Source organism: Dermacentor silvarum, chromosome 2 (assembly GCF_013339745.2).
Source record: "Dermacentor silvarum isolate Dsil-2018 chromosome 2, BIME_Dsil_1.4, whole genome shotgun sequence".
In the NCBI taxonomy this organism is placed as follows: domain Eukaryota; kingdom Metazoa; phylum Arthropoda; class Arachnida; order Ixodida; family Ixodidae; genus Dermacentor; species Dermacentor silvarum.
The window spans coordinates 256140421-256156686 of NC_051155.1; the positions used below are offsets into that span (position 1 = coordinate 256140421).

The window sequence follows — 16266 nt, forward strand, 5'->3', positions numbered from 1 at the left end:
TAAGGGTGCTTCCTCACAGTAAGGGAGCACACGAGTGCCATGTAGGGGGCTTCGCCCCCCACCATCAGTGGAAATAAATGTTTCTACCACCACCACGCGCAGTGACGGCCGTAAGTCGGAGACGTGCGAAAAAAAATTATCATCATCATGAGTAATAAGATGAAAAGTTCGCGCGCACTTCGGGAAAATGCTGGGCTACGATTGCCCAGCTTCGCTGTTTCACGCGTTTTTAATGCAGTCGTTGTAACCACTCCCCTCGGTAATACTTGGGCCCTGAAGGTACAATAAATGAAATGAAATGAAATTGCACTGGTTCCGTCTTTCGCGTTCGCCGGCTCTGACGTCCGGACTAGCAACACCCGAAGCAACGTCGCAAACTTCCATATATTGCTCTGGAACGCAGGAATCAGACCACTCTAGTGGGAATTTCTGCTACCGCATTTAGAATCGGCGGTCTTTCGCTATGCGCCAGTGAGAGACCCCGTTTGGGGGCCTCTCGTTGAGAGCGCATATACGTGGGATGGAAAAGCAGGCCTTGCGTCACCCGGTTCGCAAGAGCGGCAATCGCTTTCGCGTTCACTTTGGGCTGCACTTTCTTCGTCCCCGAAAGCGACCTTCCCGTGGGGCCGCGTCCGCGTTTTGGGGCCAAATTCGCGGAGAGAGCGGGCGATCCGGAGAGGGCTGGGGCGAACTCGTCGAGGTGGAGTCGTTCCTCCTTCCCGCCACTGGACCCCGGAAAAAGAAAAGGAGGGAGCCACGCGCGGCACTTGAGGAAGAGCGCGCCGCGAGCGACGACGACGGCTGGCGCACCTCAGCCGCCGAGTCTGACAGGAGCGCGCGACGTCGTAGTGTTCCTGAGACTGACTCGAGTGGGTCTAGGCCTGACTACTCATTCGGCTCGCTGCGACAACACCTTGGATTTCAGCTGTGACCTGAGCTCAGCTGCACACACATCTTGCCCTGACCACTGGTCTCCCATGTGCGCCGGTAAACGCTGCGTGTCATCGGTGCGTAGGCTCGACCGTCACGAGGAACCAGCCCATCCGTGTCTTCTGGAAAAAGTGCGAGACGTCTTATCGTGCTGACTGGCTTCTGCAGACACGAGCCGTGCTTCCTGCAAGGCCCCTTTATTGGTGTTTGCTGGCTTCTAGGCGGCGTTACTCAAGGGTGTGAGTACGAGTGCTATTTTTTCTCAATATTTAAACGATTATCACAAGCCGTTATACTATGCTACGTAAAAATAAATGGACAGAAATGAACAAAAGTGTGCGGTAACTAGCCATATATTAAGTATGTTAAGGTGTAGTGGTGTGTGCATTATGGCATCGTATTCTCCTCAGGTCGTACTGCTGGCATGTTACAATATATATATATATATATATATATATATATATATATATATATATTCGTATCCTTCGCAGTGAACAATGCGTGCTTCTTGTTAGTTACTTTGTATGAGCAGCCAGTCTTTTCGGCAGAAACTGTCGTCGTCCATGACTGAGTTAATGGCCCCCTGACGTGCCACTTTTTCGATGTAAAGAACAAATAAGCTATACACATGAGCGACGGGCTCGCGTGCACAGCAGGCCACTCTGCATAAGACATAAGGACCATCACATAACCCTCCCTGCCTCCCAAGCAGCCTCCAATGTAAATTCGTGCATACAAGATACAATAGTCTGAATAAGCGCGCATTATCCCGAAGATGAAGTGACGCGATAAGCTAGGCTATAGGAACTGATCACCGCGCTAGCCTCGTTTACGGTATCGAAAGTGACCGCCACTCCAGCCATGCTTGAAGACATGTATAACATGCAGTCCGCTATGTGTCGCAACAAACGCGAAAAGGTTGGGCCGTATCTTACACGCAAAGCTTGCGCTGCAACTCGTTGGAAATATTTGTGGATCAACATGCATGGAGTTGCATGGCTTATGACGTCATTATACTCCAAGCACTAATGCGTTCCAAACGGGCGAAGATATTGCGCTGCCGTGGGTTCTGGAACGTACTAGAACGCGCAAGGTATGGTTGATGGAGTCCTTGCGTTTTTCAGTAAAATGGACACATAAAGAGTGCGAAAGTCGAGGACACTTCCCTGCAGCCCGTATCCCATTCCTCTGGGTCGCAAGACTCGGTGCTTCGTGTAGTTATGGGTAATATTAGCACAAGGGGTTCAGTGACCTGGACACGCGGGGCTATGACAACAAAGATGGCGGACCTCGGTTGGTTACGGTTGGTTGGTTGGTTTTCCTCTACCTAGAGATAACACCTCGTCCTCTTTCTTGTTCGCCACGCTTCAAGAGCTTCTTCTACATCCGCAGGATGACTGGCTCTGATTAATGTTTTATATCCCTTGCATTTCCGACGCCATAATATTTTGTGCTTGCCCTACCGTTAGGCTGTCAGTTTGCTACATCCTCCCGAGACTCCTTGTACATGATTATGCACATTTCTTCAAGTCCTTTTCAAAATTGATACTCAAATATTTACGTGAAATATTCTTGCCGCATACGAAGTCAAATGCATGCAAAATTGTGCGTAAGTGGTTGAGCCGTGTTGTTGCCGTCAGCTTTCACGGATGCTCATTTGAGTTACTCCGTTGCGTCGTCACCAACGAAGATAAGTGAAGTCCGTTCTGAATACCGCGTGATGAAAAGAAACTGAAATTCAGTACGCAGCATGCCGGAATATACAACACGATGTCATCACCTATTTCTATCAAAACGGTTTGTGCGATAAAAATGACGAGACGGCTTGGAGTTTAGCGCTACGAGTAATGTACCAAAGCTGCCCGAGCTAGCAAGCAGCAGCCTGCTGTGCCAACGCCGCGTGCCACCGACGTCCTGCGCGGCGAGAGACCGAGGAAGCAGCAGCGGCCACGAAGGCCGGCGGGCGCGCGAAGCCCAGTGGGGGAGAAATACGGACCGCGCGCCGGCTTCCGAGGGTAATGCGGCGTCGTGGCAATGCCCCTCACGCAACACCTGGCGGCAGAAGTCAGCGCGGTTGAGGTGTCCTCTACTGAGAGACAGTTATCGCGTTGCACTTAACCCAACCTTCCGCCCTTTCAACAAGAATCTCCTTTTTTACCCTTGCGCCCGCTCTTCTCCGTCGAGGCACGCTCGTGACGTGGCGTCGCAGCCAATGGGAATTTACCTGCTGCTACGGACGACAGACGACGGCTGTTTCGCTCAATAGGCCATTTGACGCTTTCGCATCAAAAAGAACAAAAAATAGGGGAGGGGGGGGGGTTGATTTTCACGTTCGTTACATACCAGTCGGTAATAACAACCGAAAGCGATTCTGTCCCTTAGTTGTCTTTGGGTCTTAGGAGGATAGTCAATCTTATTCATCATCAGCCTATTTTTATGTCCACTGCAGGGCGAAGGCCTCTCCCTGCGATCTCCAATTGCCCCTGTCTTGCGCTAGCTGATTTCAACTGCGCCTGCAAATTTCCTAACTTCATCACCCCACCTAGTTTCCTGCCGTCCTCGACTGCGCTTCCCTTCTCTTGGCACCCATTCTGTGACTCTAATGGTCGGCCGGTTTTTCATCCTACGCATTACATTTTTGTAATGCGTAGGCAGAAGCATTGTATAACATGACAAAGGTAATGTTCAATAGCATGGCAAGGGAACAAGAATTCAGGATCGCCAGTCAGCTTCTAGAGTGTGTAAAGGAGTACTGTTTATCTAGGTCAATTACTCACAGGGGACCCTGGTCATGAGAAGGAAATTCACAGACGAATAAAAATGGGTTGGAGTGCATATGGCAGGCATTGTCAAATCCTGGCTGATCCTATTACTCGGTGCATTTTCATCTAGCGGATTCAAGCGCGTTTCAATGTAGATTCGAGCAATATGTGCAAGGTAAACGCCAGCACTGATGCCAAGTGAGCGCTACCTCAAGAACTGCCACGAATGCTAAGGAGACAGCTGCTCGTTACAAATGCGAATACGCCACCTTCGAGAGCGTACGCGCAGTATACCACACAACAACGCGTGGAAGCCACGACCTCGGACGCTGCTTACCTTCGCTCGAACCAAGTGCTGGGGAACGGCTGCGTCTCCGCGCACCTGCGTGCCGTTGATTGATGGCCCGCGACGCCACGGCTGCGCCGTCGGACAGGCGTTGACTACGACGCAAGGAAGAGGTGTACAAGAAAGGACACGCACCTCCGTTGGCAGTCTGGGAAATATCCTAGAAACGCGAGGGATTGCCCTTATACGGAGATCGATGCGAGGAGATGTTATAGGCGCTATATTTGCGCACGTCAATATTAGAATATTCGACGCAGTATCTCCCTACACCGCCTAAACTTAGTGAGAATATATGTGCTGTTTTTAAAGGAGTCACTACAAAGAAAATAATAAGCCAAGCTAGATTGAGATCCTAGATGTCTATCACCGTTTTCTGGGTCCCAATAGATCATTTTATTGCTTAGAAAAGTATCTCTGAAGGTCACGCCGCTGCTCCTCAATTTGAACTGCCTGCGCCAAAACGGACAAGTTGACGTAGTCTTGAGGAAACTATTGTTTCTGCATTTGGGTCTTGCATGCCAGTTTTCCATAAGCTCCATAAGATATCGGACACTGTGATAATTTAGATCGAATGCTTTCTGCAAACTTTCTAAGAAAATCCCAGAACAGAGTAGCATCTGTACCGTCAATATGCTTAATACAGTCAATAAAGTCGTGCTCACTAGTTTTAGGCAGGTTACAAAGGTGACACTCAATCTACCAAACGAAAATCTCCTTTTTCTGAAGGTAAGTTTTAATTGGCAAAGTTTCAGCTTGTAATATAAACATTAGATTACCAAGACATCATGCACTTGCAAGAGGTGGCAAACCACCGCATTGCCATTTGATAATCTTTTTTTTGCGAATTACTCTCAGCCACCCTTCCACTGGTACATCTATGGATAATGCCGACCCTGAAGAGGGCGATTGCGCCAGCAGCTGTCATGATTGGGCAACGCTCGCTCAACATACTATACTGGATAGAGCTGTCGTATGCGCCTTGTTCTAGCGCGTCGCCTTCTCAGTTGCAGATAAAGTCCTAAATTAACTTTTCTTTTTCTACATCTACTGACAATTGAGCGCGTCTGCTTCATCTTCATCAGTCTTTTTCAAGCGCTCAGCTTCTTCCCACGTTTTTAAAGATGGTGAAAAAGCAACAGTTTACCGAATTCAGATAACGTGCACGGCAAGCCTCAAATACGCGCAGGCGTGCCTGCTCCACACCGGTCTTGGCTTGTTACTCGATGGCGCTAACATCGTCTTGTTTTCTTCAAGGATAGTTTGAGAATGGGCTGTTCCAAGTATAAATTAAAAAGCCCAACGAATCGAGCAGTTAGAAGCTTGTTTTAGTAGAGGCCAGTGGCTAAGTCCAGTTAAGTAGGAGGCGGAAGAAAAGCCGGCCGGCTCTTTCCAATTTACCACCGGGAGGCGCAAATTCCACAAACAAATACGATTTGCACTTTTCTTGTTTTTTTTTTTTTTGCTCTTTGAAAGGAGACTGTGTGCTCGCACCCGTCGAATGTTCACTCGAACAAACACCACAGGAATCTTATTACGGCTTATTATGTACGTGCATTGTGTTTTGCCAGCCATCGCGTCACTGCTTCGCGTTACGGGCAAAACATTTTTTTTTTCGAAGCTTTAAAAACACATTGTGAAGTATTAATAAGCAAACTTACAAAATACGGTGCTCAAAAATGATGAGGTTGTATGTACCAAAACCACAATCTGATTATGGACCACGCTGTAGTGGGGGACTCCGGAATAATAATTTGGACCACCTGGGGTTCTGTAACATGCACCTAAATCTAAGTACACGGGTGTTTTCGCATTTCGCCCCCATCGAAATACGGAAAATGTTGTGTTCAAAAATACAATGGTCCTTAAGTTGCCGAAGGTCTATAGACCTGCATAAACTTAATGGCCACTTCATTTTGATAAGTAAGGACCGCAGTATTTTAATAAGTATACTTATCAAATGCGATCACATAAATAAGTGGGCCGGCTTATGTCCTAATAAAGAATATAGGAGTATCTTAGGGTTCAATGCTTTGGCATCTGTTGTTCACAAGTTGTGTAAACGATTCTCGTTCTATAACGTGCTATTCCAAGCCAATGATGTGTGCATCTGACGGTGCTGTTGGCACTAATCACATCAATGTAAACCGACACGGGTTGGCAATGTCGCTTCGATCAATGGCCACGTTAGTTTCATGTCCAAAACGTATTCAATGCAGTCTACGCATTATTCGGCAATCACACGGAAGAAATTTTAGCCGCGATTGTAGCACGGTCATCAGACGTTCAATGATGGTTGCAGACTGCGAGCGGCGAAAACGCACCGGAAATGATTTCTTGGGGTTTGCAGCTAAGTGCCTTTTCGAGTGTACACGCAGGCCTTCCTGTTGCCCTTATTGAAACCATGCCACAGCGTTTACCACGAAGTTCTGGGATCCGTTCGTGAAAGGCCTACATGAGCGCACCTGAGGGCGCCTGAAATAATTTAACTATACAATAATCGCATGCGTGAAGCCTCCTCACTGCATAGGTGGAACACGTTGTGTACGCCGGGGAAGGAACTTGTTATTTCCTTCGAGCGCAAGAAGCGCGCCCCTTTATTTAGTTCACGCTGAAATCTAAAAAAAAGTAGTGTTCACCTGAAATTCTATGCCAAGTGGGATCACCGGCCAGTGCGGAAACGATGTGCACGTTCACTAACTACACTTGAGAGAAAATAGCCGAGACATTTCGGAGCGCGGCCTTTTCCGCATTCTCTTCCGCGGCATTTGGTGCTTCGTGACCGGCTTTGCTCGCAAATGGACGGGTGTCGCGCCACTACGCGTTTCTTTGACGCACAGCTTCCCTTACGGATCACGCGTCTCTGAATGCCTGCAGTAAGCTTGCAGAGGCAGCTCGGTGTCACGTCTGGAACAAGCATAGGGCTCTGTAGCAGCCCACAAGGTCTCCACAATAGTTTATTATGAAAACGAGATATGCTTCAGGAGGGTGACAATGATTTGCTTATAAAGCCTCAAAGGGACACTAACGGCAAATGTTAACTAAAGCTAAAGGGATAGATGACGTCCAAGGCGTAAATACTGTCGCGAACAAAGCTTTATTACTCGATGAATGTATGCAGGACACGATTTGCGACTCACCCGGGGCATTCAAATACTAGCTCGATGACGCAGGCACTCCTCAGTATAATTCTGTCACTGGCACTCAACCGCTAGTTATAAAAACTATCACTGTCTTGCACTCTGTCACGTTCACGTTCCTACAGTCACGTCTGTTATCTGTCACGTTCAGGCTCTTACAGACGAGATCGTACCTCACCCCCAGAGCGCTCAATCGTATAGATTCCAACTTCCCGCAATCGTGCTCCAAATGTGGGCACGAGTACTGCTCTTTCGATCATATTCTATGGCTGTGCCCGTTCAACGCGGGCTCTGGTCTTCACGACAAGTCCAAGTGGGACGCCCTACTGCAAAGTGCGGACTTTACGCATCAACGACAGGCCGTCCAGAGGGCCCGCGACATCGCCGAGAGCCACCAGCTCCCGGTTCCGTCATGGGCGGAGCCACCAACATGATGGGGGTGCCTTCTGCTCCCCCAATCTTTTTATTGCGATAGCAATTATATGGACACTTCAACCGGATTTCTGCCCTCGGCGTCGCCGTCGCCGTCGTCGTCGCTGTCGCCGTGAGGTTCCGTATAGATTCCAAGGGCGATGAAATCGTCGCCGCGCGCCGTATGCGCGAGCGAAAGCGCGCGGGGGACGCGTGCTATCACGGAGGGCGAACTACCCCGCGCGCTATCACGGAGAGCGAACGCACGCACGGCGGAAAGGAAACGCGACCGTCGCGCGAAAGGCCGGGGGGGGGGGGGGTATGGGAGGGAGGCGGGGCGGCGCTGTGCTCCAGGCACCAAAGGCGTATCTTGCCACTCAATCTCCCACGCGAAAGCAACAAAGCGGGAAGGCAGCGCGGGAAGGAGGGGGGGGGGGGGGGGGGGCAGCTGGTCCTCTGCCAACAACTTCTCCTCTGCACAACTTGCCCTGCGTTGGCGGTCGCCCGCACCGTCTCTTATCTCCACACAGCTCTGACCTTTGTTTGCGCTGTGCATTCACCGCTCAGTTTCCGTTGAAGCGATAGACCGCGCGAGCCTTCGCCCGCTGCGGCGTTTTGACAGTCGTTGTCTGCGGTCATTCAGTGTGATCTATTCATGTTTGCTTGTGCACGCTGACGCCACGATTGTTAATTCAGTTAGTAAGCGAATGTGTTCAAGTTTATGTAGCCGATAAAACCACTATCCCTACTCCGAATAATTCGCTACTAATTTGCTATCGCAATCGATGCTTCGCATTTCGGGCGAAACTGCGACATTTTTTCCTCAGGACCTTTCAATAAATTTCTTGTCAACTGTCAACTGTATTGCACTCTAAGACGGAAGGAATTGCTACTTGTCAAGTTCTGCGCGATTCCTGGAAAAAAAATGTCCGCCACCATTCCACCGTGGGAAAGTGGATGTAGGGCGAAGCTGTCGCCGACGTCACCACAAGGCGTCTTGCTTTGATGTCGATTACGGTCGCTCTGCGCGACCGATGCAACAGACAGAGCGCCCACTCGTCAAGGACAGATGCACTGTGTAAAGTACGACTTACACACAACCTGCAGGCATGATGGCATCGGATTGTAATTTGAACATACCAGAAAACATCATTCTTTTACGCGGAAGCTCAAGCTTACACTAGCTCTGGAGACAATTTTTATTTGTCAGCGCGACGGTGTACACGCTCGGACAGAAAGAAAAAATTTGCGGGGTAGCCATATACAGCTTCGCTCTAAATATGATTCATTGAAGTTACGCTTGACAACGACGCGGGCGATCGAAAGGTTTCGTTTTCGCTCGACTCTGCGCTGCCCGCGTTATCGCGTTGTGCTGCGCTGGGCTCGCGAAAATCACACAAACTGCAAGGAATCCGAGAAGTCCACGTAATGATGCCCGGACGACCCGCGGCACTTGACCAAGAGCGAATCCAACTCTCTCCCTTGGCTCGGTTTCCCCGTGCTTGCGTTTTGCGCAAAAAACTGTATACAGTTTTTGCAACCGAGCCAAGATAGAGCGCTGTTTGTCGGGCGCCGTCTTACACACTGACGGCAGTAAATGGCGGTGGTGGCGCATGCAACGTCACCACTACTCGTTCGGGGGCGGGCGATTTGAATTGCGCTAAAGGTAGCCCTTGAGCCGTGATTTTCTCTTACACTACTCAGTCTTTCTTGGCACGAAACAAGCGCTGCGAGGTTTCTGGAATGGTATTTGAACAGTCCACGTTGACTTAATCTTTGCCTTTAGTATCCCTTTAAGCCATGAGAATACCAGGCAAAACACGTAAAGAGGATGACACACATGAAGATGCACTAACAAGCGACTAATTTATTCAAGCTGATCGCGTCAAAATGTATATCTGAAACTGAAGATGCTTTAGTGATATCGCTCTTTAGCACCTAAATGTATTTCGTAGATGATAAGTTGCCGCTTTGGTCAACAATATTTAGCGCAAAGCAACTAGCCACTCGAGGCTTCGCTAATTTCGGGGTTTTATATCAACAAGCTGGTGCTCTAACCTCGGTATTACTGCTAAGTGAACATTGACTGGCTTCTCAATACGAATATGTGCATCAAGTCGTTAACTAAAGAGGTAATTAGTTGTAATGAACCAGTAATAACTTTTATTGGCCTGAATTTTTTTGTCCCGCAATATTTATTCCGCAACAGTTAAAATTATGCCCCGCGATCACAGTCTAGCAATCCAGCTATTTTTGATAATTATGAACAGTCGCTAGCCGCGACACACTGGTACTGCGGCGCTTTTGATGTACGATAAGCCGAGCAGTTTCATGCCTCCGTGTTGCATCACCCTGTTTATCGTTGCCATCAGTAGATCTCTACAGTTTTGCTTCTCTGCTTTACTCTTTTGACTGTACATGCGTACTTTGCCATTATACAGAGTTACCGACCTGCACAAGCTCTCTCTGTTCTGTTCGCCTCATCCTCACAGGACAAGATACTAAATCTTCAGACGAGGTCGCGGGATCGAATCCCTGGCATCGACGGCCGCATTTCGATGGGGGCGAAATGCAGAAAACAACCGTGTTTTTAGGTTTAGGTGCACGTTAAAGAACCCCAGGTGGTCCAAATTATTCCTGAGTCCCGCACTACGGCGTGCCTAATAATAAGATGGTGGTTTTAGCTCATAAAACCCCATAATTTAATTTTTAATCTGCGCTCGGATGCGAACGCGGACAGCTGAGCTGACATAAGATAGCGTGAACTTACCATAAATTTGAACTTGCCTACCTCTTCACCTGATAAAATGAGGTTTATGCTCACTCAGACGGCATTGTATATGTTTGCGTCTGTTGGTAATTTCACCTAGTCGCAAATAATCCTCGAACGGGGATTCGGGGGTAAGCTCTGGACTACAACTTTTCTCTTTCCGCTCAATGTGGCGTACCAATTCTAGCTACACTTATCAATGAAGGGGCGTTTCAGCCTAATGCGCACTCGCCGAATGGTAAGGTATTGCACAAGTGAAAATTCAGATATTTTCACAAATCGTACAAAATATTACAAACATGGTTTGAATTGCGGAGACCTACCAACTTGGTGTAATCTGAAATGTCAGATTTTATATGGATACTATAGTCAGATTATATATAGGCTCTCCTAACTATCATACACCAAGATTTAAAACTATGCAAATGCCACGTAGCTGGATAGAACCAAGGTAATGTCTGCCGCCGCTTGGAGATACTAACATTATTTTTTTTGTATTCCGCTTAATTACGTAATTAGTCTTAATCAAATAATCAACTTCTCAAATATTATAATTAGGTGAAAAGGGTGAATGAGAAAATTGTAGAGCAACACGAAAAATTGCCGATACAGCTTTCCGTTGCTCAATACGTGCAACGTAAAAGTGCTTTTCCGAGCGTGGAAGAAGCCCGCGAATACACGCCAAGTGCCTCGAGAGGCCAGTCGCGCGCCAAGCAAATCTGCTCGGCGCGACGGTCCTGGGGCACGAGGGTTCCCACAAGATGAAGAATAGGGAAAAATCTAGTAGTTGCTTGCGCGGCTGTATAGTACGCGTATGTCAAGAAAGGCAGCACCACATGCCAGTGCGGTCGGAGGCTATGTACATCGACAGCACGTGACAGACAGTGCGGTTAAAGCGATCCGTCAGCCCCCTAGTTTGGGGATGATAGCTTGTATAGTGGTTCGTGAATAGCAATCCATTCAGTCAGAAGCGCCTGGACGATTTGAGAAAGAAACACCCAAGCTCGTTCACTGTAAGGAGCTCGCGTGGCACGCCGTGGCGAAGAATGAGGCTCCACAAGAGCAACGTCACGAGGCAGCAGCGGCTGGCAAAGCGGCAGCTTCGGCATATCGAGTGAAATAGTCAACAACTACAATATCCCTATAGTCAGCGAAGTGCTCGAGATGGCCCTGAGGAGGAAGTCGCTGAGGGCATAGCTAGAACATCGATCTGCGGAGCTATCCAAGGACGCTGTTTGCAAGGCATATCGGTGGCATTGATGTTCGCATACGGTGAAACAAAGAAGAGCAAACGTCATGAGAGTGCGCGCGAGCGGGCAAGTGCGTCAGCGTTAGCACGCTTGCGTCCTGAGCGCGGCAAATGACGCGAATGTTCGCAAGCGAAGCTCCCAACCTTCAAGACGACCCGAAACATCCTTCGATGAAGCCAGCCATCAGAGTAAATGATGGTCGGTAATCACACCGAAGAGATGACTAAACGTAAAGGCGAAATTTATGTTAAGCCCAAACAATGGCCAAACATTCCACTTCTGTAACCGAGTACGTACTTGCAACCGGCCTTATATTGGGAGAGCACGGCTCGCACACGCAACTACGTACTGGGAAGAGCCAGGCTTGCATTGGGCAAGTACAGCTTCAAGTCTAACACCACTGGCATCCGCATGTACCTCGATAACGCGCATAAAACGACGTGCACTGAGATCGAAGTGGCGCAGAATGGGCGATGTAGTCAGGAGATGGTGTAATAACGTCGCGAAAGCCTCATCACATGCCTGCGACCACTTCGAGAGGTGTCCCTCACCGGTCGGCAGCTTGGTCAGTGTTGTGATTATGGAAGCCAAGTTCTCCACAAAGTGGCGAAAACAAGAGTACAGGCCGACGAAGTTGCGAAGAAATCTGACTGTAGAAGGCTTCGGGAATTCAGGAGCAGCACGAAGCCTCTCGGGGTCATGGAGGACGCCGTCCTTTGAGACGACATGGCCTAGTTTGGAAAGCGTGCGAGCCCCAATGTGACACTTGTTGATGTTAAGCAGAAAGCGTGCGAGACAGCACAAAGCTTCCTGGAGACGATGGCTGTCAAAATCAGGGGGGGGGGGACACCATCCAAGTACCAGAAGTATGTTTTGCACTTTAACGTACGTAAGACGCTATCCATCATCCTCCCAATTGTTGCTGACGCATTACAGAGGCCGAAGGGCATAACATTGAATTCGTATAGACCATCTGGATTTACTATAGATGTTTCGGGGGGAACGAATGGGGCCATAGGGACCTGCCAATAACCAGATCTTAAGTCTAGTGATGGCAATAATTCGGCGCCTTGCCGACAACCTAGAGCATCATCGATACGCGGTAAAGAACAAACGTATTTGCGCGTGATTTTGTTTAGGCGACGATAATCGACGCATAATCGAATTGAGCCATCTATTTTCTTAACAAGGACAACAGGTGATGATTACGGACTGCAGGATGGCTGAATGACGCCATGTTTGAGCATGTCGTCTACTTTTTCGGTGATCACACGACGCTCAGCAGGAAAACACGTGGTATGTTCGCTGTCGTACGGTGTGTGATTCGGTGTCAATATGATGTGTGTATGTATGTATGACTGTGTGTTCGGCCTAACGACGTCTGCTGGCATTCGAACGAGCCGCTAAACTGGTGAAAAGTGCAAGGAGGTTCTCGCGGGGCACCTCTTCGAGTTCGCTATCGATCGAGGCGCCAAACGTATCCGAAGATAGTCGGTCGGACTTGAGAGCGGCAGTTCGTCCGCGCTATCGAGGCCGAAGATGAAGGTGTCTAGTGGCTGAATATTGCCAAAGCACTTCCCATGGAGCCAGCAACATATGCAGTGAGGAACCGAGGCGGTGGGCGCTTTAGGCCAGCAACCGCGCTCGTCGCTCGCTCGCACCGTCGCTTATCTCCACACGGCTCTGACCTTTATGCGCCGTGCATTCGCCGCTCAGTTTCCGTTGAAGCGATAGACCGCACGTATCTTCGCCCGCTGCTTGCTGCCAGCGTTTTGACAGTCGTTGTCTGCAGTCATTCAGTGTGATCTATTCATGTTTGTTGTGCGCGGGTATGCTCAAACTGGACCACGCTTGTTCATTCAGCGTAACAATAGTCGGGCCACATTTTCCAACGCACGCTACACATGCAATGCTGCCCGGCCATCGGCAGTGCAGCGCTACAGGTGTGTCCCTTCGCAGCGCTGCCCACGGGAAACGCTTCTCATGGACACCACCGTTTCACACGCGCCTTCTCGTGGTCATCGAGTCTCTCTCATGTCGGTCTACTACGGCGCAGCACACCTGCTTACTTAATCAGCTCATGTTTACTACAATTCATATTGCTACCAAAGCCGCTCACCTTACTTCGTATGAAATTGCTGTGTTGCTATCGCATTCATTGCTTCGCTTAGGGCGAAACTGTGGCATTTTTTCACAGCGACGCTGTCATAGGCTAGGTCCAGGCGATCGCGTCGTCCGGCAACGAAAGATAGATAGACTGGACGTAGATCAAATGGCTCCATGTGCGTGGTGGTTTCCCGCCAGTTGTGCCTTAGCACAGGTGTCAAAACGGATGATGGTATGCGCACTCTTGGCTCTGTTTGCAGTTACTATCGAGAGAATTCGATTCTCCTACGCCGTTACGCAAGTTGTACAAAACAATCTGTCTTCCTCATCTCGAATACGCGTTGCTCGTCTGGAACGGCATTTCAGATAGATCCAACAGTGACATTCTTATAGATTGGGCCGAGGAAGTTCAAGTTTAGTCAAGCACATATCATCCCCACTTTGAGCTAATACGGATGCTAGACCTTGCTCTAGCACTGTTGGATTATTGTCATTGCCCTTACTTCGATGCCGTCGTAATCGTGCTGATCTTCTGTTTCTTTTCAAACTCCTTCATGGTATCCTCATGTGCCCCGAACTCCTCAGTTGTATCATGGTCATCAATACTTCTTTTTTGAGTGAGTTGGTACATCTTGAAACTTTTGGGTAACAGCGGGTCAAACAGACGACCACAAGAAGGGAGACACGTACACACAAGCGCTGACTAACAACTGGCGTTTTATTGGGAAGGATAGCACACCTTATATATGCCAGGGTGAAGCAAGGGAGAGGGGAAAAAACATAACAAGGTATACTCGTGCTTTCAACAGCGCAAGCGCAAAGCAGCCAACCAAGCGCAACAAGACTCAAACTACTTTGTACTTTTTGTACCGTACTTTGTTGAATGACGTAGTATCTTTTTTTAAGAGCACAACCTGATGCTTACGCAAGCTGATAAAGAGGGGGGGGGGGGGGGGGGGGGTTCGCCGTTTTACCCAAGGGAATTTACAATGAAAAAGCGTTGACAGCAGGTAACACTAAGAACTTTGTCCCCGTCTATTGAATAAATGTGAAGTGCGCGTTAAAATCAAGTTTCTCGAGTTTTGTAAGCAGTTAGACCTCGGCAGGCTTGCCAGGGACATTTCTAACAGCAGAGAAAACAGCTTGAGGGTTTTTTTCACAGCCACGACACATAAGCCCGAAGTTCCATTTAGGACTATTGTTAGTGAAGAGGGATAGTGGCAGAAGTGTGTTAGCCAGTTTTTGTTAAAGAAGCTCAAGACGCTTGTTGTGAACGACCCATTTCTTGTCAAAAAATCTGCTGCAGTAGCACAGTCTTTAGAGGGAAACGATCATGTTGGTTTCGGTTTTTCTGTAGACGTGCAGGACTTGTTTTATTCTGTCCCGCAGAATCAATTGTTAAAATAAATTATGGGCGTTTAACGTGCCAAAACCACGATCTGATTATGAGGCACGCCGTAGTGGGGGACTCCGGAAATTTGGACCACCTGGGGTTCTTTAACGTGCACCTAATCTAAGTACACGGGTGTTTTCGCATGGTGGTGGTGGTGGTGGTGGTGGTGGATTGTAGCAACAGGCGGGTTTAGCCTGGCGATCAAGGCCGGCAATTGCTCCGCCTGAGCGTCTCTTACAATATCGCTGAATGGTTTCACCATATGTCCATCAAACCAGTCTCTGTCAAGAATTCCATAAGGAGACGTGAGTTTCTCTGCGGGCTATAACTGATCCCTCGGGAAATACAAGGTGTTGCAGGCACGCATGCGGAAGGTCCTTTTTTTTGTAGATTCTCCAGGAGAGCGTCCCTTTCAACTTGGAATTGCTGGCATTTCGCCCCCATCGAATGCGGCCGCCGTGGCCGGGATTCGATCCCGCGACCTCGTGCTCAGCAGCCCAACACCATAGCCACTGAGCAACCACGGCGGGTAGAATCAATTGTTAGTGTGTGTCAAGAGAACATTCAAGATAATAGTGACGTATCCTTCCAGAACACCGCCGGTGTGTCAATTGATAATTTTCTGTCTTTATTGCAGTTTTACCTGAACTCTACTTTCATTGTATTTGACGATCAACCGTTTCTGCAGCGCGATGGCATCTGCATAGGGTCTTGCGTAGCCCCTATTCTTTGTGATATTTTTCTGGCCAAGGTGGACGACACACTAGAACAGGTGTTTAATGGGGGGCCGGTTTTAAAAACTTTTAGGTGTGTTGACGATTTTTTAGTGCTTTTAAAAAAGCAGTCCGCCTCCACCTACTCCTCTATTGTAGGTGAAGTTTTATCTTCTTTTAGCAAACATGGACGAGGGTTGCGTTTCACCCATGAACTCCCGGACTCTTCTATTTTACAGTTTTTAGACCTTAAGATCGCGTTCTGTGATGAACACGTTTGCTGGGGATACTACCCACGGGCTAAGAAGGAACTGCTGCCTTATGACTCTGCACATTCCAAGACAATTAAGAGAGGAATAACGGTGATGTGTATGGAATCGGCTCTCCAAAACTCGTGCCCACATCAGATGACGCCCAGTTTTAATAATCAGGTAAGCCGTCTTTTGGC

General features: G+C 48.7%; 1 protein-coding gene across 1 annotated transcript in view; it reads left to right on the forward strand.

The window, feature by feature from the left end:
* The first annotated feature begins 788 nt into the window (after window positions 1–788).
* LOC119440809 (retinol dehydrogenase 12) overlaps window positions 789–16266 on the forward strand; it is a 231689-nt gene continuing 216211 nt past the window's right edge. The window contains exon 1 of the mRNA XM_049663062.1: window positions 789–1169. The gene's annotated coding sequence lies outside the window, so the exon portion shown is untranslated. The remainder of the gene's footprint in view (window positions 1170–16266) is intronic.